This window comes from Leopardus geoffroyi, chromosome X (assembly GCF_018350155.1).
Source record: "Leopardus geoffroyi isolate Oge1 chromosome X, O.geoffroyi_Oge1_pat1.0, whole genome shotgun sequence".
Lineage (NCBI taxonomy): Eukaryota > Metazoa > Chordata > Mammalia > Carnivora > Felidae > Leopardus > Leopardus geoffroyi.
Window position 1 is genome coordinate 92450754 of NC_059343.1, and position 26613 is coordinate 92477366.

Genomic DNA, 26613 nt, shown 5'->3' on the forward strand with positions numbered 1-26613 from the left:
CCGGGAGTAAGCTCATGCCTGTGGCTATGGCTTGGAATGGAAATGAGTCCCCTTTTTGATTTTCTCTTTCTTCCCCTTTGGTTTTGAGCACATCCTGGCTGGCTTGCAGTGAATCAGCTTGCTGCTTTGCCATCTATTAACACCCTCTCAAGTCTAGACGTGCAGAGGAAGAAAGACTATTTGGGGGCCCAAATCACAGCATTGTGTACTAACCCAGCTGGGATTGTACTTAAAGGCAATCTACCGAGTGTCAGTGAGTAATAGTTAAGGAGTGATCATTGCAAGTAATCCTTAAGCTGCTACTTCCTGGTACCCAACTCAGTCGGGAGCTCAACTGTCAGCCATGATTTTAAATACTGCCTGTATCTGACTGTTCCAGCTTCCCATGGGAAAAAAATGGTTAACTAGAGCTGTACCGTATAGCTTACTAACGCAAAGGAAATAAAATTCTTCCATCTTTTACCTAACACCCCAGGTAAAGTAGCCCAACCTTACTGTTAGTGTATTTGGGAAGATCACTAGCTTCCCGCCAAAACCGTCCTGCTCTTCCTTGAGCACACAGCTGGGCTACATCACTTCCGGTCTCCCTTTGCAGTGAGATGTGGCCGCGTGACTAAATTCTTAATAATGGGAGGTGCAGAGAAATGATGAGTGGTACTCCCAGGCCTGGCCTATAGAGGTCTCCTGTGTGCTATCCTCCCTGTTCTCTCCCGCTTGCGGCTGACTGGAATGTGGTAACCCAGGATGACCTAGGAGTTTCTGTCAGCTCCTGTCCCTCAATGACCATATAGAGGAGAACTATCAGGCTGATACCTGTCTTGGACTGTTACCTGACTGAGAGGATTCCAGCATGTTTGAGCCATTATATATTTGGGGGTCTAGACTACCCTCAAGCAGTTAACTATTATGAAACTACCAAAAATAAGCTCTAAGATCTTTTTATCCTGTGATCTCATTTTCTTCAAAGATGCTTCTGGTCCCCAACACGTCCTGTGTCACACAGAAAGACACAAACCTATAGTCCCTTTCTACTCTTCCTGGCCTTATTGCCCATGTCTGCGGCTGGGGTGAAAAAGTCCTAACAAATAAAGTACAGAAAAGTAGAAGGGTAAAGCGAGATGTTTGGATGCATGGGAAAAGCACTGGGAGTACACAGTCTAGTGAGGGGGATAGATGTAAAAAAAGATGGTTATAAGACAGTATAATAAGGGCTTAAATTTAAAATGGATACGAACAGGGGCACCTGGGTGGCTCAGTCTGTTAAGTGTCTGACTTTGGCTTAGGTCATGATCTCACCATCCGTGGGTTTGAGCCCGGTGTTGGCCTCTGTGCTAACAGCGTGGAGCCTGGAGCCTTCTTCGGACTCTGTGTCTCCCCCTCTCTCTGCCTTTCCCCTGCTCCCAATCTGTCTCTCTCTCTCTCAAAAATAAATAAACATTAAAAAAAAATTTAGGGGCACGTGGGTGGCTCAGTCAGTTGAGTGTCTGACTTAGGCCCAGGTCATGACCTCATGGTTTGTGAGTTTGAGCCCCATGTCGGGCTTTGCACTGACAGTGTGGAGCCTGCTTTGGATTCTCTGTCTCTCTGTCTCTCTGCCCTTCCTCTGCTCGTGCTCTCTCTTTCAAAGATAAATAAACATTAAAAAATCTTAAAAAGAAACTTTTTAAATGGATACAAACAAAGCATAATGGGAACACAAAGGAGAGCAAATCTGGACAGGCAAGGATCCCTGGGGGAGGTGATACCTGAGTGGAGCATTAAATGATGTGTAGAAGGTGGTTAAGCATAGGGGAGGAGAGGGGAAAGAAGTGGACAGCCAAGAGGGGATAACATGACTAAAGGCATAGAGGTTAAAAAAGAACATGACTTGTATGAGGAACTAGAGCAGTCTGGGGTGGCTGTGGCTTGAAATGCAAAGCCATGAATGGCAAAAGATGGGACTAGAGAGGTAGACAGGGTGTTACAGAAGATTACAATGACAACCTTTGGCTATTGTAAATAGTATGACTCATTTTAAGAGCGATGGGGAGCCATAAGCAATATGTTTATGTGTATGAGTGGGTGTGAGTGTGTGTGTGTGTGTGTGTGTGTGTGTGTGTGTGTGTGTTTATAAACAGTATAGTAGACTAAAAAGACTCTCCACAGTAGACTCTGGAGGTAGATTGCATTGGTTCTCTTTGTTCTTCAACGTTTTCATCTAAATAGAGAAGTAAGATCACTTATTACCTCTGAAGCACTTAGAACTAGGCCTAACACATAGTAAGGGCTCATTTCAATCTTAGCTGCATATATTATTATGCATGTCATAGGATCAGACTTAGATGTGAGAAAGATCCTTCTGGGTATTGAATGGGAGATGAACTGGGGGCAGAAAGTGGGCAAAACTCGAGGCAGGAAGACGACCGGTTAGGAATCTGGTATACTATGATTGTGACTTAGACTAAGGTAATGACTGTGGAAATGGAGAGATGTCCTCAGATGCAAAATACAGGGAGGAGGTGGGAAGTGGCAGGATATGGCGATAAATGGGGAGTGAAGTAATAGATGGAGATTGAGTGTAAAGGGAGGGGGGGCTTCTCTTTGCGGAGAATTGGTAGACATCAGTGTCGTCAGCTGAGAGTGGGAACACTGAAGCTGGAACAGGTTTATGGAGATGCGTGCACTTTTAGATCTGTTGAGTTAGATTTGTCTGTGCGACACTGAATGGAGATATTTGGATTGATGTACTGATGTGCTATAGCAGGGATTGACAAACTTTTTCTGTAAAAAGCCAGAAAGTAAATATTTGGGGCTTTGCAACCCATATAGTTCCTATAGAAACCACTCAACTGTTTTAGTGCAAACTCAGCCGTAGACAATGCGTAAATACGTAAATGAATGGGTGTGGTTGTGTGTGCGCCAATTAAACTTTGGTTGTAGTTTGCCAATCCCTGTACCATGATATTGCTCCCTGCTGCTGCCAGAACCAAACAAATACTTGGACCACTTCTGCAATGGTCTTTATGACCTCTTGGGACTTGCTCTCGTGTATCCCTAAGAACTCTGACCCCAGAAATCACTTTCCCTTACGCAAAAAGTGCAGAGGTGAAGCTTCTTTTAATAATGGATATTATCGCCCAACCTTTATCTTCAGTGCCGCTGCTCTGATTGTTGATTAGGCTGAAGTTGGTAATTTTAACGTTTGGACAGGGTTTTGTTTTCTGTTTTTACATCTTACAGGAGTAGAACAAACTGCAATTAGAATATTTGTAAAGGAAGTTTTTATTAAGCCACGACGTAGTATTGAAGCCCAAAACATCTGTGAGCTTTGACTGCACAATCCTGATTCCTGTTTGCATACTGAAGTTCAAATTTGACAGGTTATTTAATCAATCTCTACTTGATTTCAAGAATGCCTCAGAAGGAGAGATTGCAGGAAAAACAGTGGAGTGTGTAAGTGTTGTCTGCTTTCATTGCACGAAGAGCCAAGCTGTACGGAGCCTAGAGTGGTAGTTTTTAATTTTGATGAAGTCCAATTTGTGTTTTATTTTGTTGCTTGTGCTGCTGCTGCCCTAAGAAACCATCGCCCTATCCAAGGTCACAAAGATTTGTACCGTTTTCTTCTTCAAGTTTGATAGCCTTAGCTCTTATAGTCAGGTCTTTGATCCATTTTGAATTAACTTTTGCATATTGTATAAGAAAAGGGCCCAACTTCATTCATTTGTCCCAGCACTATTTTTTGAAAAGGCTACTCTTTCCTTATTAAGTTGTTTTGGCATCCTTTTTGAAAATCAACTAACCATAAATGTAAGGGGTTATTTTGGACTCTTAAATCTATTCCTTGTATCAATGAGTCTGTCCTTGTCTTGTTCCTGATTGTAGGGACAGCCTTTCAGTTGGTCTCCATGAAGTGTGATATTAGCTATGGTTTTATCATAGATGGTTTTCATCAGGTTAAGGAAGCTCTCATCTGTTTTCTGTGTTTTTTTTTTTTTATCACAAAATGATTTTGTCAAATACTTTTCCTATGTCAATTGAAATGATTATGTGTGTTTTTCTCCCTTCCTTCTACGAATATACTGTAATACATCGATTGATTTTGTTATGTGAATCACTCTTACGCTACTGAGATGAATTCCACTGGGTCACGGTGTATAATCCTTTTTATGTATTTCTGGATTCGGATTGCTTTTCGTTAAGCCTATTGTTTGCCTCAACTGCTATCCCCTGTTTCAGGCAGCCATGGTGTTAAACAATTGCTGCTCAAGTTTTCAACGAACACCCTTAGGAAAAGGGCTGTTGGTGCTGAGTCATATCACATAAACAAACACCAGCTCTGTAAATGGAGCTTTTCTAGGAAGTTGTCAGGTCATATAATGACAATTTTCTGGGGATGGGTCTTTTGGGGGAGATGCAAACCCAATCTTTTCACAGTTGCTGTGGTTCCAAGGCTGTTGGTTTTCAAGACTACGGCGGGCCTGGGTAAAGGGGTATCGGAATAGGCAGATTAAAATATCACAAAAATTGCTGTTCTTACCAAGATTCAGCTGTTTTTCTTGAATACATGCTCCTCTGGTTGTTGCGAGCCTTTGGTTAATTTTCAGAGTTGTGAAAATGTTTATTTGGAATATTTTTCCTATGCCTTGTTTGTTTTTTGAAGGAGTGGATTTCCCGATGTCCTTATTCCACCATTCTGGAAGTGTTTCCCTTTGTAACTTTTTAATTTTTCATGATGTTGTATTTGGGTTGTTGGGTTGTGGGTTAGTCCAAAGGATAGAGTCCTTTCCCAATTTCCTCCTCGGGGGGCTTCAAGAAAACAAAGTTTGAGCAGTATGGGAGCTTCCTAAAAGCCAGAAGACTGGGTGTTGGTCAAGGACTGGGAGCATGTCTTAGTTTCCATTATATTCCCAATATTTTGCTAAATGCCCGGCTGGCACAAGGTAAACACTGAATAAATATCTGTTAAATGAGTGATTGAATAAACAGGTCTGCGATGGAGGAACCTTGGTGGAATGCTCTCTTTCTAAAGCTTTCTTTCCTTAATGTATAGAGGGGGTGAAGTATGGTAGCTAAGACAAGTCTCCTGGGAGTTGAAATTAGGAACTACTCTTAGCATAGATTAACTACCATATATTGAGCTCTTACAATGTACCAAACATTATATCAGATTTTCACACGCATCACCTCATAGCAACCCTAAAGGCAGATATTGGCATTATACTCCTTTCACAGGTGATGAAACTAAGCCCAAGATCACATTCATGGTATGTGGTAGGGCCAGGATGGGAGCCCTGGCTTGGTTGACTCCATAGACCAAGCCCTTAAACATTGCATTCTGGCAATCTGTGGACGGTGTGAGCTGAGGCCTGCAGAAAGCTGAATTCCCCAGTATCTTCCCCATTGGCCTTGTCACAGGGATTGAAATGCTCACATCACTTATTGCTTCGGGTCAAGGTATTGAAATTATTGAAATTATATTCGTGTTTTTAGGAAGGGGTAACATATGAAACTATTAACTAACCTTAATGGTTTTAAGTGTGTGTATCATATTAGCCGGTTAACGAGCTACAAGGGACCTGCATACCAGCAAATAAATGGTCAGAAGCCCAGGTCTGGGCTCTTGAGTGGCAGCTGGGAAAGGCAGAGTGGGCGGGGCATAGCCAAGGACATGGGGAAGGCTCTGAAGATCTTACCTTCCTGGTTTAGCCCCAGGCCAGGTCTGTATGGGACCCACCTTTTCAACCTGTCCAAATCCTGTCTTCACCAACCTGCTAGGGTTCTCACCTCAGTTCTGCAATGCTTTGTGTCTCCAATGCTCTTGGGAAAGGGCTGAAAATTAACTTTTTCCTTACTGTATGGGACTTTTGGAAAAGCCTTGCCTTATTTCCTTTGACATAAAGCTGCATTTTCTCTTTGCCCCTCAAATGAGTAATTCTTTTTTAAAAAACATTTTAAATGTTTATTTTTTTTGAGAGAGACAGAGAGAGGGGCAGTGTGTGAGTGGGGGAGGGGCAGAGAGAGAGGCAGATACAGAATCTGAAGCAGGCTCCAGGCTCTGAGCTGTCAGCACAGAGCCTGACATGGGGCTTGAACTCACAAACCGTGAGATCACGACCTGAGCCGAAGTCGGATGTTTAACCGACTGAGCCACCCAGGCGCCCCAAATGAGTAATTCTTGATAGGAATTACTTGATAGCTTCTACTGGAAGGAGCCTGACCCTCCCCTAGGCAACTAGCAAACCCGTTTTGATTTCACCTCAACAGACCTCTGACTTCATTCATTCAGTGAGGAGAATTGTTTCCCTAGCTCCTCACCAGTCTATTGTGTGTGACTTTTGTTCCTACATCTGTTTATTTTTTGAAAAACATGTTTATTTTTTTTTTTTGAGAGAGAGAGAGAGAGAGAGGGCGAGCTCAAGCAGGGGAGGGGCAGACAGAGAGGGAGAGAGAGAGAATCCCAAGCAGGCTCCGGCCCGTCAGTGCAGAGCCTGACATGGGGCTCGATTTCACAAACCGTGAGATCGTGACCTGAGCTGAAACCAAGAGTCAGACACTTAACCCACTGAATCACCCAGCTGCCCCTGTTCCTACAGCGGTCTAAATAATCATGTAACTTTCGTGTTTGATTCGCATGCTGAACACGAAGCAGAAGACAATCTGACTTGCTCATTGCTAAGGGAACACAAGATCAACACGATTCAACTTAGGCGTTTCAACAGGTATTTCCGTACACCTGCTCTGTGTCCAGCTCTGTGTGGTGCGTGGGAAGAGGGTCACAACAAGAGGGACCCATGGTGATTCTGGCCTGCAGGATCTCATTCACTGACCAGCCAAACTCACATGAAACAAGTAACACGACAGCAATGTTTGTGTTCAGATGCCTGCAAGAGCAGGGCAGGTGGTAAGAGTGTCATGTTCGCAGATGGTTGGGGGCCACAGACCGGTGAAAGCCACTCCCTTCCAAACCGGGAGAGATTTTGCCAAGTAAAGACATGATTATAAAGGCTGTGCCCCCTTTGATTTTCTGTTAACACTGCTTCATAAAAAAAAGGGTCAGAGGGACGTCTGGGTGGCTCGGTTGGTTAAGTCTCCAACTTCAGCTCAGGTCATGACCTCACGGTTCGTGGGTTCGAGCCCCGCGTCGGGCTCTCTGCTGTCAGTGCAGAGCCCGCTTCTGATCCTCTGTCTCCCTCTCTCTCTGCCCCCACCCCGTTTATGCTCACTCTCTCAAAATAAATAAATAAACATTAAAAAAAGAAAGGCCGGAATAAAGTATAGTCATTCAAACTGGATCCATTTAGTGTTAGGAAAAGCTGACTACATTGTTCTGAGGCACAGCAACTTAGGAACTCAGGGCATTCAGAGAAGGGACAAATCAGCAGGCACTAGAGTCAGAAGGAAAGGCTGTAGAGAAGCATTCAAATCAGAGAATCTCACTTCCTCCTGGAAGCCTTCCCTGATTGCCCCAGCCAGAGGCGATCCCTCCTCCTTAAGCACAGGCTACTTTGCTCCTTTCTTATGGTACCTCTTAGAGCCTGACCTGTGTTACACTTACTTTTATGTAGAACACCTGAATTGGCTTTCTTACATGGTAAGCTTCTCTTTTTAAAAAAAATGTTTATTTATTTACTTTGAGAAAGAGAGAGAGCACCTGTGGGAGAGGGGCAAAGAGAGGGAGAGAGACAATCCCAAGCAGCCTCCACACCGACATGGGGCTCGATCTCATGAACCATGAGATTGTTACCTGAGCCAAGATTAAGAGTCAGATGCTTAACCCATTGAGCTACCTAGATGCCCCTCTCCCATGGTAAGCTTCTGAAGCAGCGGGGGCGGGGGGCAATTTTGTCTGTTGTGTGACATTTCATAGCTCAAAAGGCTTTGCAGATATTTACTGTACTTGTTAAAGTGAGAAAGTTCTCCTCTTTGCTTTCCTGCTAAACTTCAGACCTGAATGTTCAATCCCCAGTGGGCATTTCAGATTCATAACCCAAATGGAACTTTCTGTCCCCCAAATCTCCCAAAACACACACACACACACACACACACACACACACACACACACACTTCTCTTTTCACCTCATATTCTGTGTGCCCTCAAGGTATTTCTCTAATACTGGGCATAATAGTCACAGATTAAATGTACACAGAACTTCCTATGTTTTGGATACATTTAAAAGCACTATATATGTATTAACAAACCCAAGAAGTTGCTAGTACCTTTACACCCATTTTACAGATGAGAAAAACTGAGGCTCAGAGAGGTTAGACACTAATGAGACAACAATTACCATTTGAGTACTTACTATGTGTCAAGCACTGTAGTAAGTGCTCATTTAAGAGTAATGAGCGAGGGGGGCACCTGGGTGGCTCAGTCATTGAAGTGTCCAACTCTTGGTTTTGGCTCAGGTCATGAGCTCATGGTTCATGGGATTGAGCCCTGCATCGGGCTCTGTGCTGACAGCGCAGAACCTGCTTGGTATTCTCTCCCTCTTTCTGCCCCTTCCCTGCTTGCATTCACGCTCTCTTTCTCTCTCTCAAAATAAGTAAATAAACTTAAAAAAATAAAGTCAATATGTCTTAAAAAAAAAAAAAAAGAGTAGTGAACTAGGGATACACTTCCCTGGTTATTGATTGAGTCCCCAGTCTCTGAAGATACAATGGAAAGTGAAAAGAAGTCCCTTGGTAGGAACAGAGGATCTAGGGGTGGGGGCTGTGGGCTCTTGACAAGTAAGCCAGACCATGAGGCAGAGAAAAAACAAGACAGTAGCAGTGAGTTTCCAGTGGCTCTACTAGGAACAGGCAATGATCAAAGGAGAAAAATCTTTCTTAATTCCCACAATCCACTCTGTTCCATGCCATGGAGGCTGTCAGCAAGAGAAACATTAGATCAGGATAGACCAAGCCAGTCCCACACTGAGTCACCTCACTGGTGATTTTCACGTGATTGTCAACTGCTGGGTGTGTATAAAAGTGCAGTAGATGAGACTGGAAGAAAGATCACCTTGACATATGTTTAGCATTTAGAGGTTTGTTAAACAGTACAGGCCTGTTGTTCCTTGAAGTGATTGGCAATGAGTTATCTTTGCTTCCTAAAAGAGATCAGCTGACTTCAAGTTGGGGGATTTACCGCTATAAACACTTCTTCCTTTAGTACATTCAAAGGATGAGAAAATCTGAAATGTGAGAGTGAATCTCCCCCCCACCCCTTCATCCCTTTCCAGAGTAGAAGGATCTGCAAGAAAAATTGAGGTCCCAACTATGGCAGGATCGGAGTGAAGGGCCTTTCTTGGTGGTTTGAAGAAGTCTACCGATCTTTCAAGAACCTTCTTCTCCCTCAGTGAGGGGCTGCACATCGGAATAGGCCCAACTTTCACTGCATCAGATGTCAGTTCTTCAAAAGAGAGTCCGATTGTGTATAAGGGTGTATTTAAAAAGCCAGCCGGCGAAAATGATCTGAGATAGAACAGGTTTTGTTGGTTTGTTTTATAGTTGCCAATCAAGCTGGGCTTTGATGACAAAAACGCCCAAAAAGGAAATCGATGGCCATACAAAATTTTCCAAAGAGGGAAAAATGTTCAAAACACCTACCATTGCAGTGAGCTCGCTGAGCCGTACTGTTATCAAATGGTTCAGCTTTTTACCAGAGGCGAAGAAATAGGTTTTGGCAAGTAGATTAGGCCCAGGTTATAATTCAAAAGTGGCCCCTACATTTTGCATGTAGTCTCTATAACAATTTGATATTTACTCACTCAGATCACTAATCCGTGGTGAATTTGTTTTTTTTTTTTTTTTTAAGAGGGAGATGTGGTACTGCCCCAGGGATTACTGAGACATTTTGTACTCGGTTGGCTGTTGCTGCAATTACCTAGTGGACATGGTTCTTGAACAAGGATACTGATATCAAAGGCAACACAAGTTCAGTCTCACAAAATAAGTCAACTGGCAGTCATTCCTCTAATTTCAAGTTTGAGCTAAGGCTCACTAATTTGAACTGGAGGAAGGTGAAGCTAGATGCTGAAAACTTGGTTTTAGAATACATATTTAAAAAAATATAGTTTTCCATTTGCACATATACACAGCAGCTGGAATTTGCTAAATGGGGTTTCCTGGCAGGTGTCATAATTCTCCTGTGTTAGAGGTGATAGGCTCTTGAAAGCATGTAGTGTGCGGAATTAAGTCCGATCACAATGGCTTATTCTAGCCATGAGATGGCAGCAGAGAGCGGTGGGAGCTCACTTCCACTTCCAAGGGTGGCGGTGGGGGGGGGGGGGGGGGCGGTTCTAGAAGGAAAGAGGAGGGGTGTCTGGGTGCTTCAGTCGGTTGCGTCGGACTTGGGCTCAGGTCATGATCTCGAGGTTTGTGAGTTCAAGCCCCCTGTCGGGCTCTGTGCTGACAGCTTGGAGCCTGGAACCTGCTTCAGATTCTGTTTCTCCCTTTCTCTGCCCCTGCCCCGCTCACACTGTGTGTGTGTGTGTGTGTGTGTGTGTGTGTGTGTGTGTGTTTCAAAAATAGATAAACATTAATTTTTTTTTATTTTAGAAGGAAAGAGGAGGCTGTATTGGCAAACTTCTCACCTGGGAGGGAGCAATTGAAGAGGAGAGCCTGGAAACTCACTAAAGCCAAGATGGGGGCAAAATATAATGAGAGCCAAAGAGGCAACCAATTCTGATGGCGTGAGTCTTTGAGAGCTGGGTGCCCTGGCAGTTCCAAGCCCAGTGCTGGGAGGATGCTACAGGTCCACAGACCCACAGTACTTATTCCAAAATCCTTGAGGACAGATGTGTTTTGCAATTCTAAATTTGCCAGATTTTAGAACAATGATATGCTGTTTGTACCATATATTAGGTAACACCCCCAGTGGGATTTAAGGCAGCACTCATAATTAGGGTTGCCAAATTTAGCAAATAAAAATACAAGATATCTAGTTATATTTGAATTGCCGATAAACAGTGAAACATGTTTTAGTGTAAGTATGTCCCAAATATTGTAAGGGGACAAACTTGTACTAAAATATGATTCACCGTTTATCAGCAATTCAAATGTAAGCAGGTGGCCTGTATTTTATCTGGAAATCCTACTGTAGTCAAACACATTAATATTGCAGCAGTGGGGGACGCTTGGGTGGCTCAGTCGGTTAAGTGTCTGACTCTTGATTTCAGCTCAGGTCATGATCTCAGGGTTGTGAGATCGAGCCCTCCATCAGCTTCCTTGCTGAGCATGGAACCTGCCTAAGATTCTCTCTCTGCCTCTCACTCTGCCCCTCACCCACACGTGTGTGCAGGCACTCTCTCTTCCTAGAAAACATCTAAAAAAATGTCAGCAGTGAAACCTGTGAATGCTTAGACTCATTGGGATAAACAAAGAATCGCCTTGCATCAGTTCATCTCATGTTTTGCCACCACATGCATTTTGATAGGGAATTTATTAAAAAATTGTTTTTTGGTTCAGGACTTGGTCAATATCGGAATTGTGGACTTGTAATTGTTCACTACATAAAACAGTGGAGAGATCTATGGTGAGATGTGTTCATGCCTTCAGTGTATCTCGTTCTTAAGGGCCGAGGTCCCTCCTTTTTCATCAGGCCACAAGATATGTTCAGGCATTGCATATCCTGAAGAACTGGGGCAAAAAAGGAGACTAAGTCAGGTAACACCCAAGTCGTTTTCACATTTATAAGAAGGCTTGGCTAGAGGTTTCATGACCTGCTGTGAGCTGCCCACTTGGAAATCTTCAGCATGAAATCAGAATTAAGGTGGTGGAGGAAACTTAACCCCTAGCTATAAGAAAGAACACATTTCAGAAACATATATCTTTTTTTTTTATTTGAGGAAGAGAGAGCAGGGGAGGGGCAGAGGGAGAGAGAGCGAGAGAGAGAGAGAGAGAGAGAATCCCAAGCAGGCTCCATGCTGAGTGTGCAGCCCGATGTGGGGCTTGATCCCACAACCCTGGGATCGTGACCTGAGCCAAAATCAAGAGTCAGATACTCAAGGGACTGAGCCACCCAGGAGCCCCTGGAAACATATATCTTGAACTCTGCCTCTGGTTTGGCGTGTGTCTCGTGATGGGTCTTGGGGCAAGTCTTTGTGTTTGGGTTTTTATCTATGCAATAGGTGGTCGCCACCCACCCTGCCTTCCTCACAGGGCTCGCCTGACAATCAAATGGATCATGGGTGGGAAAGTGCTTGGGAACATTCTCAACACTAAACAAAAGGAAGATAGCATTCCTCATACATCTTTGGTAGCTCATCGGTGCAATATAGGCCTCATACATAAAGATATTTCTTTTTTTTTTATTTTTTTATTATTATTTTTTTCAACGTTTATTTATCTTTTGGGACAGAGAGAGACAGAGCATGAACGGGGGAGGGGCAGAGAGAGAGGGAGACACAGAATCGGAAACAGGCTCCAGGCTCTGAGCCATCAGCCCAGAGCCCGACGCAGGGCTCGAACTCCCGGACCGCGAGATCGTGACCTGGCTGAAGTCGGACGCTTAACCGACTGCGCCACCCAGGCGCCCCCATAAAGATATTTCTAATAAGGTGAAATGACAGCATGGTCTCTGTAGTCAGACAGACAGACCCGAGGTGCAAATTCCAGTTCCACAACTTCTTGGCTGGATGACCTTGGGTAAGTTGCTTAATCTTTCTGGCCTCCAGTTTCCCCATCTGAAAAATGAGGATTATGCTAGTAACCCATGTCATAGGGTTGTTCTAAAGATGAAGAGAGCTAACTCAGTGCCTGGCAACGAGGAAAGAAACATTATTATAGCATTTTCATCATGGATTATTCTGAGAATTAGACAAAGAGGCATTCAGTGTTAGCTATTTTCATCATTATGGCTCTCATTATTATGAGATGGAGAATCATTGCTTCTTGGATAGTCTTGAAGTGACTGTCTATGTGACTTGACAGAGGCCTCCCTAGACAGTACATCCAACTGGAGTCAGTACAGACCTTGCCATATAGTCAGAGCCCATAAATAACTCTAACAAATTCCAGGGTGAAAAACTGGATTATTATGCAAGACATATTTTAGAGGAAGCCGGACAACTCGGTAAATGAAGGAGGGAATTTCTTTTCTTTTTTTTTTTAATTCATTTTTGAGAGTGAGAGACAGAGTGCTAGCAGGGGAGGGGCAGAGAGAGAGGGAGACACGGCATCGGAAGCAGGCTTCAGGCTCGGAGCCGTCAGCACACAGCCCGACGCGGGACTCGAACCCACGAACCGCGAGATCATGACCTGAGCTGAAGTCAGATGCTTAACCAGCTGAGCCACCCGGGCGCCCTGAAGGAGAGAATTACTGATTGAGAAAGATTGGCAAGTCAGGATTGCAGGAAGGGTGGCTTTTGGGGGGGCTGACTGCCAAGCTGAGGTATCTCAGGGGACTCTCTAAAGCTGAGATGGAAGATTCTCTAAGTATGGTTTGGGGTCAAAGCACAAAACTTGCTCCAGGCAGGGGCACCTGGGTGGTTCAGTCGGTTAGGCGTCCGACTTCAGCTCAGGTCGTGATCTCACGGTTTGTGGGTTCGAGCCCCACATCGAGCTCTGTGCTGACAGCTCACAGCTTGGAGCCTGATTCAGATTCTGTGTCTCCCTCTTTCTCTTCCCCTTCCCTGCTTGTCCTCTGTCTATCTCTATCTCAAAAATAAATAAACATTAAAAATTAAAAAAACAAAAAACAAAAAACAACTTGTTCCAGGTGGCTTGCCCCGGGTGATTATTGAGGAGGATGGCCTGGAGAGACGATTGCAACATGGCTCCTGTGTACTTGATGTAACCCAGGGACAGGATGTTCTGCACTTCTCTGTTCTCTCAACCAACCCTCACGCTCCCATGCCCTCCCCCGCCACATGCACATGTTCTCGCTCCCTTTTGTGGAGAAAACAGGGATCCTCAGTGCTGTGAGGGCTTTTACCAAGTCACTTCCCTTCTGCTTCCAGGCAGGATTGCTCCAAAGCCAGTTCAATGAAACCAGCGGCATTTCCTTACCACCTTACTCCGTGCCAGGCCCTGTGCTGGGTACTTGGGACGTAAGCAGCCAGAACCTCATCCCTGAAGGAAACACCTAACAAATAAAGACAAAACTATATTCCTGCCTCCCTCCCCCGTCCACCATGACGTGGTTCCCAGGGCCTGACAAGAGCTATAATGAAACCAGGAGACTTTCTCACTAATGACTAAAACAGGAATGTAAAAACTCATAAAGGAACAAGGTTAATGTAGCTGGAGGGGAGCAGAATTAGCTGGTATCCTAAGGGGGTTCCTTATTACTGCTGAGTACCAAGACCATTGGAGCCTTGGTGGCTTGATTTTAAAGACAGCAGCATGTATCCTAACCCTTGTCCTTCTTCCTTCCTTCTAGGGACCAGCCTGATGGTGGGCTTTTATTAATGACTTATTGAGTGCTTTCCTATATGCCAAGAGCTTTGTATTTATTCATTCTTTTCATCCTGAATTCTCAGAATGACTCATTGAGGGAGGTATGAGCTCCATTTTACAGATGAAGAAATGGAGACACAGACTAAAGAACTTGTCTAGTAAGTGGTGAGAACCAGGTCTTGAGCCCAGGCCTATCGGAGTATACCGCGGGTGCTCTGACCCAGGGGTCATCGAACTACAACCTGGGGACCAAATCCAGGGTGTTACCTATTTATGTACATAAAGTTTTATTGGAATACAGCCCACTCATTTGTTTACATATTATGTATGGCTCTTTCTGTGCTACAGTGACAGAGTTGAGTAATTACAACAGAGACCATATGGACTACAATGCCTAAAATATTTGCTCTCTGGCCCTTTACTACAGAAAAACTTGCTGACCCCTCATTCTACCCACCATACTACACGGTCTCTGGTATGTAGACTTTGGAGTTGGAGCTATGGTCAAACTTTGGCTTGGCCATTTATTAACAGCATGCCCTTTGACAAGTCCTTTTATGTCTGTGTGCCTCAGTTTCCTCATCTGTAAAATGGGAACAGTATCTCCTAGGATTGCTGAGAGGGCTAAATGAGATACAATGCGTGGAAGGTATTTAGCACAGTGACTGGATGCCTGGCACGTGGTAAACTCTTAAAAAATGATAGTTGAATTATTTGGAGTAGTAATGACAGTGGGTAGACAGAACTCTGTGCCTGGCACATAGTGAGTGTCACTTAAATACCAAATACTTGAATTTGTTTTGTTCCTATTTCTTGCTGACTTTTCTAGGGCCTTGGGTTTGCTGAATAAAAGACTGAAGTTTGAGGCTGGAGGGAGAGGTGGGGCATCAGTAGGGCAGGGCAGTGAACATAGATAGTGGTTTTGGCCTAGAGGATGGTTGTCAGCAGAGGATTTACTCTGGGATAAGCTGTTTAATGCTTTAATCCTGAATAAGCCTGAATCATAATATGTGACCAAAGTGAGGTGTGTGTGTGTGTGTGTGTGTGTGTGTGTGTGTGTGTGTGTATGTGAAAGAGAGAGCAAGAGAGAATGTGCACCCCCATTCTGTGGGGTTTTTTCTTTAATCCTCAAAGTTCTCTCCCAGTGTTACCCTCAAATGGACTCAGATTCCATTTTTTTTGAAAATTTTGAAACTTTCTTCAAGATTTCAGTGTGTGCTAACCTCCCCACTCTCCAAGTTCCTGTAGCAGGTATAGAAAAAACAAAAAGAAGACTTGGGATACATTTTGTTCTCAGTTGTGCTTGGTTGGTCTCTCTCCCTGATTAGACTCTCAACTCCTGTAGGGCAGAGACCATGACCTGCATCTCCCAGGTTTAGGGAGAAAGAAGGTCTTGCTACTATTAAACAAAGAAGGGATGTGTGTGTGTGTGTGTGTGTGTGTGTGAAGGGATAATGAATATCAGAAGCAAGGTCTTTGGGAGATAAATGAAATGCTTCAATGTTTCAGTGTCCTCCTAAACAACAGAAGGACTGTAGAAGAGAACTTGGGAAGAGAAAGGCAGGGATTTAGCCAGGGGACCTTCTGCTGTGTGGCCACCATCTCTTAATTACCCAGACGAAAGAGGAAGTTACTTGCAATGTGATAGAAGCTCCTACAGTAGACAGGTAAGCCATTGGGATATGGCATTTCTATTTCTGAGGGCTATCTTTTTCTAATGACTCTGTGAAGGGCAACCCTTCACTCCCAAGATGAGTTCCTTCATAAACAATTCACCACTTGCAAGTGTTGGAGAGGACACTGAGCATAGATATGTTTTGCTAAGGGAAGAAGGGATGAGCTCTCTTTCCCCTTTGGGGAAAGCACTTGCCCTTCTCTTTCAGATGTCAGTTTTCACTTCTTATAATCTATATTTGGAGCCCTGTGTCCATTATTCAAATGGGATACATATTTCCTGTCACTGACAGAAATACCATTCAAGCCAATTCTCTTTGTTTCTTGCCAGCCAGGGGTGGAAAGCCTATGGCTCTTGCAACCACAATTTGGAGAAGGACCACAGACAAGTTAAGACCTAATAGCCTAAGGGAGCAAGTGGGTTCTCTCTCAAGCTATCTTAGTTTCTGCGTAATGTAACTTCCAGATGATTCTGTTTCCGATGAGGATCAAGGTCATAACTGATCTACACTACCCAGGCTTCCCTAGCAATGCTTACTTGCCTTAACTGTGGTTGTCATATGCTTCTCTGAAGAAATGAGGTACAAAATTGTAACCAACAGACTCAGAAATGCTGGGCTTCTGAAGAATATGGTGGTTGGTTTTGCTTTGCTTTGCTTTTCCCTTTTTCTTACAGTTCTTAATATTACTGGGGGCATTTTAGTCACTCACAGCCACATTTCTTAGGTATCACACTGTGTAGTCACCATGCCCAAATACCGGGGAGCTTTGGTTTAACACTATTCTTAGGATTCAGTTTGCAAGACCTCATATTGCTGAGACGATTACCTATGCGTGCTCAGATTTGTGTTGCAGAATGCTCTCCCAATCTTGGCCATATGGAAGATTAACTGGCAAAAGGGATGGCGATGTGGTGGCAGAGCGGTTGGAGATGGTGGGGGGCTGGTTAGGAGTCTGTTGTAACTTTCCAAGTGAGAGGTAACCGGGTCTGAATTAGAGTGGTGGGAGTTGAAAGGAGACGATGATTATGGAGATATTTTGGAGGTGGATATGACAATATTTGGCACTCAGCTGCACGAAGGGGTGTAAGGTAAAGGAGAGTTGAGGGTATCTCTGCCATTATGTCATATAAGGGAACAGGTGGAGGACTGGGTTTGGGACAGATACTGATAAGTTCGTTTTAGGTATGGTTGACTTATGGTCCAGGTTTGTCTGATATCGAAGGAATTCCCAGGACATGGGATTTCCAGTGCTCAAACCTGGAAAGTCCTGGGCAAACTGAGATGAGTTGGTCACACTAAGTTTAGGGTCTGTTGTGGGGGGTTGGGGGCAGGGTCCTGGTAACTTAGTCGGTTAAGCATCTAACTCTTGATTTTGGTTCAGGTCATGATCTCAGGGTTGTGAGATCAAGCCCTGTGAGATCGAGCCTCTGCGCTAGGCACGGAGCCTGCTTAAGTTTCTCTCTACCTCTCCCTTTGTTCTTCCCCTGCTTGCTTTCTCTTTCAAAAAAAAAAAGATTAAAAAAAAGATATGTTGGATTGGAGGTGTATGCAGACAGTGTCCGGGAGGTGTTTGGGCATGTAGAAGCGGTGTGTACAAATGACATCAGAGTCAAGAGGCATAGTTTGGGGGGTTGCCTATGACAAAAGATGGGTGACACTACAGGACTGGGGATAATAACTAAGGGAGAATACACAGCATGAGATTATACCTCTCTCAAATCCCCTGTGCAATTCTAGATCCTTGTGAACATAAATGAATGAATAACATCATTGACTAAGAGTAAGAGGTGAGTGAATAAGAATAAGACAGCAGGCTGCCCTTTGAGGCACCTGTACCTGTACAGGTTGGCTGTGGAAAGAAATCTGAGGCTGAGCCACAAGAGGGCAAAAGAGAACCAGAAGGGATGATGATGTGAAAAAATGTCAGGGAGGAAGGGAATTTCAAAAGGGTGGAGGTTAGGAAGATTAATATTGAGGACAGGAGATTGGTTCTGGTAATTCATGTATCACTGATCACCTACGAGACAACAGTTTCTGTGGAGTCCTAGAGTCTGTGGCGTTCTGAAATCAGATTATAAGATGCTGATCAGAGAAAGAGAAGAAAGGAAGTATGAGTAGCATAGATTCGTCTTTCTCCCACCAATGAGGGGAAGAGAAAGAATAGTTTTCTCCTTTAAATACCAGCTCAAGATCCAACTCTTTTTTTTATGTATATTTTCTGAGAGAGAGAGAGACAGAGAGAGCACAAGCTGGGGAGGGGCAGAGAGAGAGAGAGAGTGGGAGAGAATAGCAAGCAGACTCCACTCTGTCAGCACAGAGCCTGATGTGGGGCTGGAACTCACGAGCCATGAGATCATGACCTGAGCCAAAACCAAGAGTTGGACGTTTAACCGACTGAACCACCCAGGCGCCCCAAGATCCATCTCTTCTTAAGTTTTTCGGAATTATTGCCATGCCTGCTGTTCTCCTCCTTCTCAAAGTCCCCACAGCACCAGGGGCTATACCACACTATGTAGGAAAAAATATAACTATGTGTGATATACTTCTTTATTTTCTAGTAGCTTCAGTGTGCTTGTTTAGTCTCCCTCCTAAACTCTGAGCTTCCCTAGGGCAGAGACCATGGCTTAGATCTCCCATAGTGCCCACAAGAAAGGCCTTCAAGAATATTTGCTAGTTGTTAAGTTGGGAAGGGTGGAAAGATTCTCTAGTTCACATCTTCTCGACCTCCACGGTATTTGCATGTTGGGCAGGATAAGTCTTTGTTCTGGAATACTGTCCTGAGCACTGTTAGGGTGTTTAGTTGTATCCCTGACCCTTACCCACTAGTTGCCAGTGGCACTTCCTTATCACCATCCTACAGTTGTGTCAACCGAAAATATTTCCAGAGGTTGCCAAATGTCTCCCAGGGAGGGTGTGGGAATTGACTCAGTTGAGATCCACTAATCTAGGTGACCTGAGCCTAGCTTAGTTACCCCCTTGTCCTTCAGCAGGGGCAATCCAAAGCCGTTTCCCATCGAAAAACATTGGTGTCCAGTTCACAGCCTCCAAAGGGGATGTATAACTTTCCCTGGTTACTCACTTTCAGTTCTGAAACCCTTAACCTCATTTCTTTCTCTGCCTCTCCCTGGAGTGAGTTAATGGCTCAGTGCTCGCACTTAAACACAAAGTACTGAAATGATGTCAACACACTTCCCTTATGATCCTGAATATCAAAGCAAAGCCAGAGACATCTAATTACAGTAGTGGTTTGTAATGTTTCTACAACTGTAAGCGAAGCATTTATTAATTTGTTCACAACGTGTAACTAGTAGTTAATAATACTCATTCTTTTCAAAGTGTTTTTCAAATATTTATATTATAACTCTGTCTGTAGCCTCCTCAGAGAATGGTCAGAGGTTGGGGAACTCGGAGAAAGAGAAGATGTATAAAATAAAGGTACAGGAGTTTTCAGTGCCTGAGCAGAGTGGAGAACCCAGGAGTCCTGGGCTCTCATTCTTTAGGTTAAACCTGAAGTGTCTTCCTGACATTTTTATGTATCATCCCAGTGGGGCCCATGGTTCCCCAAAGACATTTCATGTGGGTTGAGCTCGACTGGGGGTGAGGATAAGGAAAAAAACTGATATCTTGTCCTGTCCTATCACCATTTTCCAGAACCTCAGCAGGTTCCTTGGTAGTATCCTATGAATCTTCCTACTGCTGCTCTCTGGGAGAGTGCAATAAACCAGTCAGTACATTTTTATCGAGTACATGATAAATACTCTTAAGACACCAAAAAGTGTTATGAATAAAAGGAGTAAGGTTGAGCAAGGAATAGCTCATTCTTCCTGGTTCTTACTGGAGCATGTAAATTTATTGAACTAAGAATTTTCCATATATTCTTGGATTTTGGCTCCATGAAAGCCTTATGGAATAGATATTATCAGTATCTGGCCTCTTTTTTACAGGACAGAAAATATGAGGCTCAGTGACGTTAAATCACATGCCAAGGGCATATAGCTACAAAGTTACAGAGCTGCGACCCAAACCCATTCTAACTCCAAAGTCTGTGCTCCTATACACTATGCTAATGTGATTCATTTATCTGGTCCACTTTCTCTCCATTTTGTTTTTTTTTTTGTTTTTTTTTTTTAATTTTTTTTTTTTCAACGTTCATTTATTTTTTGGGACAGAGAGAGAGCATGAACGGGGGAGGGGCAGAGAGAGAGGGAGACACAGAATTGGAAACAGGCTCCAGGCTCTGAGCCATCGCCCAGAGCCCGACGCGGGGCTCAAACTCACAGACCGCGAGATCGTGACCTGGCTGAAGTCGGTCGCTTAACCGACTGCGCCACCCAGGCGCCCCTCCATTTTGTTTTTCTTTTTTTAAAAAAATTTTTTTTTTTCAACGTTTATTTATTTTTGGGACAGAAAGAGACAGAGCATGAACGGGGGAGGGGCAGAGAGAGAGGGAGACACAGAATCGGAAACAGGCTCCAGGCTCTGAGCCATCAGCCCAGAGCCCGATGCGGGGCTCGAACTCCCGGACCGCGAGATCGTGACCTGGCTGAAGTCGGACGCTTAACCGACTGCGCCACCCAGGCGCCCCTCCATTTTGTTTTTCAAATGGGTAAGCGATTCCATTTTATAGAAGGAAGAACTGTGGACCAGAAAGTATAAATGACTTGCCCGGGATGACGTGGTGGTGGTGGTGGTGATGGTGGGGGTAGGAGTGGAAGAAGCTAGAAAAACACATTTTGTTTCTTAGACTGCGTGTGCTTTTTCTCCTTATCACATTATTTCTGGTTTAGAAGACAAGATACCTCTCATTCTAGGAAACAGTCAAAGAACTAGAAAGGGAAGCCTACCATTGATTGTGTGATATTGAATTTCTGAATTCTGTGGCACTGACAAATCAGGTGATGGAGCCATTTTCCTTCCCAATGGATATTGGAGATATTTCTTTCCCATTGGATAATGGATATTGGAGTTAGCCCGCCAGCAGGCTTTGAGGGGAGAGTACATTGCGTCCCTTCAGGATCTTCCAGGAGGATTGAAGACTATACTGAATATATAGAATATAAATGAGAAGGGAGAATATTGAAAGAATATACTATACACTTTGACCAGAGAGCGGGGCTAGAGAATTTAGCTGCCACCAAAGGAGAGGTTCTCTGTAACATTACTAAGTTGCTTCTGAGTCACTTTGAGGAGACAGAGGGAGGAGAAATGCAGAACAAACTGGCATCTCCCAAGACTTAACTGAGTGATGGTTGGGTACCTGGAATACCCTTGGAATTCCCCTCTTCGCCCTTATGCAATGAACTCCCTCCCATCATTGGGTCAAGGTGAATAAATTAAAGGGATAGGGCTAGGCTTTTGTTTCCTGGAGACTTAGTTTTATTTTTGTTTGATATAGATAGCATATTTACATGCAAGAATTCACTGTTCTGTTGCAGAATGTGGATTATTAAGCATTATCATTTCTCACAACCCCAGGGATTACTGTAAATCCTCAGAGAATTTTGTTACATTCAACAGTCATAAACCTGGTTATTCTTACCCTTTCTCAGTAATTTACCAGGAAAGAATCTTCATGAAGTGTCCTTTTTTGCTTCTTTTCCCACAAAACTGGTCATAGCTCAGAGGTTTTATACACTTGTAACCATCTTTTCCTTTTCAGCCATTGTCCATGCCACACGCCTGGAGGTCTGTCACCAAATTTTCACACTTTCTTTCCCATCAAAATCATCTCTTTCCCATCCTCATGAAGTGGGCAGAACTGAATAATAAAGACTGAACCGGTGATGAGTGGCTTTAGTAAAGGAATCTGAAGATCCTTAAAGCTCTTTCCTTCATTCTCTGAGGTTTCTAAGGCCAGACATCAGTCCTGTAGTGTGGTGACCCTGGAAAGCACTTGGGCTCTGGAGTCCATCAGTTCTGGGCTGGAAACCTATCTCGGCCAGTTGTAGCCATGTGATCTTCAGCAACAATCTGTTTCCATCTTTGTAAAGTGACGATGGTATTCATTCGTTGCTGCTGTCTGTTTTTCTGACCACCCGGCCATTTGCCTAGCTCTTTCCCCCCAATTCCTTCAGCTATTCTTTCATTTTGAGCTTTTCCCATCACTTTTGACTCTGCCCTGTGATTTTGTTAGGCTACCGATTGTTCTTATCTACACTTCAACTCATTGCTGTGCAGACTCGCCCTTGGTTTTGTTTCTAGAATGAAAACCCCACGAGGGCTAGGGCTGTGGTTATTTATGCTTACCGTCATATTCCCAGAACCCAGGACCATATCAGGCACATAGCAGGTGATCGATCCACTTTTATGGGATTAATGAATGAATAAATGAATGAATGAATTTCCAGATCCCAGTGCCCAGATCAGTCCCTTTGACCTACTGTGGTACGCAGCCTGATATAAGGAGTGGTTATATTCTACAGGGTCAGGCCCTGTTCAGGCACTAGCCTGTGAATCTTGCCATGCATAGTACCCACAGATCTCAGCTCATTCAGGGCTGATACTGAGTCATCCTGTACTTGCAGGGTTAGTAGGACTGTACAGGCCTCTTTAAGTTGAGAAGGATGGCAAAAATGATTAGCTGAGCCAAAGTGAACAAATGCTCTGAGTTCAGCCTTGTGAAGCTTATTTATACTCCCTTTAGTGCAGTTGTGGCGTGTTTGACATCTTTCTTCTTAACTGCCAATTGCACGTAAGGGCAAAAGCTGTAGGGGTATCTCCTGCACTTGAGTTACTGCAAAAACTGTAGGGGTATCTCCTGCACTTGAGTTACGTGCAAAAGCTGCAGGTGTATCTCTTGCACTTGCTGCAAAAGCTGTTGATGTATGTACCTCCCGGACTTGAGGTACATGCAAAGTTGTTGATGTACCTCCTGGACTTGGTTGCGTGCAAAAGCTGTGGGAATGCCTAGTACCTCCTGTACTGGAGAACCCTTTCTCCTGTATCTGTTACAAACTTGTTACAAAATGTAAGTGTCCTAGAAGGAGTTGCAAGACCACCTTGACTAAGCAAAAAAGTTCCAGGTCGTGTGTTACCTAAAAGAGGGTCCCCTGGTTTCTTGGTGGGTTATCAATTCAGGGGTTGCTTCCTGTGTTACAGTATAAATACATCTGGCTGCAGTGAGGCTAGAAGGAGTTTATTTCCTGTTGCAGTTGGATAAGGTAGGATTATGTCCGTTCTTTTTTATGTCCAAGAGTGTAGCCTGAAACTGCAGGATAATTGAGGTAACGGCAGAGGCAAACTAGTGGGGGTGGGGGTGAGAGCTGAAGGGAGGTTTTTTAAAAAACTTTTTTCAACATTTTAATTTATTTCTGAGAGAGACATAGCGTGAGCGGGGGAGGGGCAGAGAGAGAGGGAGACACAGAATCCGAAGCAGGCTGCAGGCTCTAAGCTGTTTGCACAGATCCTGACGGGGCTCAAACCCACAAACTGTGAGATCGTGACCTGAGCTGAAGTTGGACGCTTAGCCAACTGAGTCACCCAGGTGCCTCGAGCTGAAGGGAGTTTTTAATTGAAGTTACTTTTAGTAAAGAGGCCTTAGGCATGTACAGTCCTATTAACTGCAATTTAGTCAAGGTCTAATCAATGGTTAATTAAGGCAAAGTCAGGGCTTATCCAGGAGCACAGTCTAGATAAGGCCTAGATAAGGCCTAGTTGGGGCTCAAACCTAATTAAGCCATGGCCTTGGCATAGTTAGGCCTAACCAAGGCGCAGCCAGGTTCAAAGCCTAGTTAAGGCCTAGTCAGCCTGAGGGCTAGTCAGCCCAGATAAGATAAAACTAGAGCCTAAGCCTACTTATGGCCTAGTTGCCCAGTTAAAGTCTAGATAACACAGTTAAGGCCCTGCCAGGGCCTAAACATAGTTAAGGTCTAGTCAGAGTCTAGTTAAGGCACAGCCAGGGCCTAAATGTAGTTAATTACTAGTCAGAGTATAGTTAGGTTTAGTCAGAGCATGGTTAAGGCCTATTAGGGTCTTATTAAAGTTTAGTCAAGTCCTAAGCCTAGTTAAAAGCTAGCTAGCTTGGTTAAGGCCTCATCAGAGTGTTGTCAAAGCACAATCAGTGCCCTAGCCTAGTTTAGGTCCAGGCAAACACCAGGTAAGGCCTAGCTAGGACCGAAGCCTAGTTAAGTCCTAGTCCTAGTCTATTTAGGTCCTAGTAAGGGGATAAAAAAAAGTTTAGTTCTAGTCAGAGCTTAGTTAAGACTTAGCTAGGGTCGAAACCTAAACTATAATCAGAGCTAGTTAAGTTCTAGTCAGGGCTTCAGCCTAGTTGAGTGTTAGAGCCCAGTGAATGCCCAGCCAGGATGTAAGCCTAGTTTAGATTTTGTTAAACTCTAGTTAAAGCCTTGTCAGTGTTTATGCCTATTTAAGGTCTGTCCAGAGCCCAGATAAAGCGTAACCTTAGTTAAATATTAGTCAGAAACAAGTTAAGGTATAGCCAGGGCCTAAGCTTAGTCAAGGCCTACCCAGAGGTCTGTTAAGATATAGGCAGGGCCTAAGCCTAGTTAAAAGCTAACCAACATGGTGTAAGATCTCCTCAGAGTATGAAAAGGACTAGCTGTGGATTAAGCCTAGTTTTTGTTTAGTCAGAGACCAGTTAGGGCCAAATTCTATTTAAGTTTCAGTCAGAAACTACTTGAGACAGATCCAGGGCCTAAGGTTATTCAAACCTAGTCAGAACCTAGTAAGGCCTAGTCAGTCTTGTTAAGGTATTCAGAGAACCCAAACCTAGTTAAAAGCTAGCCAGCCCAGTTGAGGCCTAACTAGGGGTAAAGCCTAGTTCAGGCCTAGTCAGAGCCCAGTGAAGGTTTATTCAGAACCGAAGAGTCTAGTAAATGTATAGCAAGAGCCTGAGACTAGTTAAGGGATAGTTTGTCAACTTAAGGCCTAGTGAGTTTATTTAAGGCCCAGCTAGGGCCAAAGCCCAGTTGAGGCTTCATCAGCTCAGTTAAGGCCTAGTCAGGGCTCATCTGAGGCTTAGGGTTCATTCAGTTCAGGCCCAGTCAGAGCCTAAGACTGGTTAAAGACTAGCCAGCCCACATAAACATAGTTTAGGCCTAGCTAGAACCTATTTAAATCCTAGCCAGGGTCAAAGTATAGTCAAGGTGTCGTTGGAGTCTAATTAAGGCCTAGGGAAGCCACAGTCAGAGTCCAGTTAAGGGATATCAAGTTCCTAAGCCCCGCTAAGACTTAATCAGCCTAGTCAGAGCCCATTTAGCCTAGCCACGGACCAAGTCTCATTAACATATAGTCAGAGTGTAGTTAGGGCGCAGCCAGGACCTAAGTCTAGAGAAGACATAGATAGCCAGAGTCTCATTTAAGGCATAACAAGGGCCTGAGTCTGTTTAAGGTCTATTTAACCCAGTTAAAGCCCAGAAGGGGCTAAACTTAGCTTTGTCCTAATCAGAGTGTAGTTAAGTCTAAGCCGGGGCCTAGGCCTAGTTAATGCCTAGTTAGAGTTTAGTTATGGGGAAACCAGGGCCTACATCTAGTTAAGGCCTAGTCATCCCAGTTAAGGCCTATTTAGGCCTTCACTTTGTTCAAGGCTAGTCAAGACTAACGTAACCAATTTATACCAGTTTGCCCAAGACTTTCCATATTTAGCAAAGTTCTGGGTCCTAGAAAATCCCTTAGCCTCTGGTAAACCAGACTGATTGGTCGCTGTAGTCAGGGTCTTTAAAAACAACTTTTCTTTGCCTTGGAATTTACAAAACATAGTTGTAGTGTATAGTTTTAGTTTATAGTTTACAAAACAGATTTTCAACATCATTTCATTTGATTATTAGCGCATCTGTTTGAGATGGTTGTTATCATCATCCCTAATACACAGAGGAATAAATTCCAGTTTACAGGGAAGTGCCTTCCTTGATGCCGTCCGGTCAGTGTCAAAGGCAGAGTTGAAATCAAAATTCAAAATGTTTGAATTCAAAAGTCAGGTTGTTCTTTTGTTTAAGCTATGGCAAAGGGGCATCTCCCCATAATTAACAGTTGTCTAAGTTACAAAAGTAATACTTGCTCAACGTGTTATCATCATCCTTATTTTTCAGATCAGGAAAGTAAGTTATCTATTGTGAGCTGAAGTGGCCTGCCCAAGGTAAGAAACCTTTTAAACTTGAACTCAGTTTCTTCTGCCTCCGAATCTCTTTTTCTTTCCCCTTTAAAAATAACCTCGCTTTTGGGGCGCCTGGGTGGCGCAGTCGGTTAAGCGTCCGACTTCAGCCAGGTCACGATCTCGCCGTCCGTGAGTTCGAGCCCCGCGTCAGGCTCTGGGCTGATGGCTCAGAGCCTGGAGCCTGTTTCTGATTCTGTGTCTCCCTCTCTCTCTGCCCCTCCCCCATTCATGCTCTGTCTCTCTCTGTCCCAAAAATAAATAAACGTTGAAAAAAAAATTTTAAAAAAAAAATAACCTCGCTTTTTCCTCCACCCTCCCTCCTTCCTCAGTGTCAAACACTTCAGTACGTGTCTGTCAGGTGTCAGAGGTGCTTACCTACGTCTATTATCTGAAGTCCCTCAGGCATTTGGTAGGCTGTACTCGCAGTGACACTTCCGGTTTCAGCCTGAGGTTTATTTATTGAACTGA

At 44.1% G+C, this 26613-nt stretch overlaps 2 protein-coding genes across 2 annotated transcripts in view; one reads left to right on the forward strand and one right to left on the reverse strand.

Annotated features, from left to right (window-relative positions):
* The window catches only part of TRPC5 (transient receptor potential cation channel subfamily C member 5), a 267909-nt gene that overhangs the window by 55060 nt on the left and 186236 nt on the right, over positions 1 to 26613 (reverse strand). The window lies entirely within an intron of this gene.
* Positions 15686 to 26613, forward strand: part of TRPC5OS (TRPC5 opposite strand) — a 28495-nt gene continuing 17567 nt past the window's right edge. The window contains exons 1-2 of the mRNA XM_045471375.1: positions 15686 to 16025; positions 26081 to 26127. The gene's annotated coding sequence lies outside the window, so the exon portion shown is untranslated. The remainder of the gene's footprint in view (positions 16026 to 26080; positions 26128 to 26613) is intronic.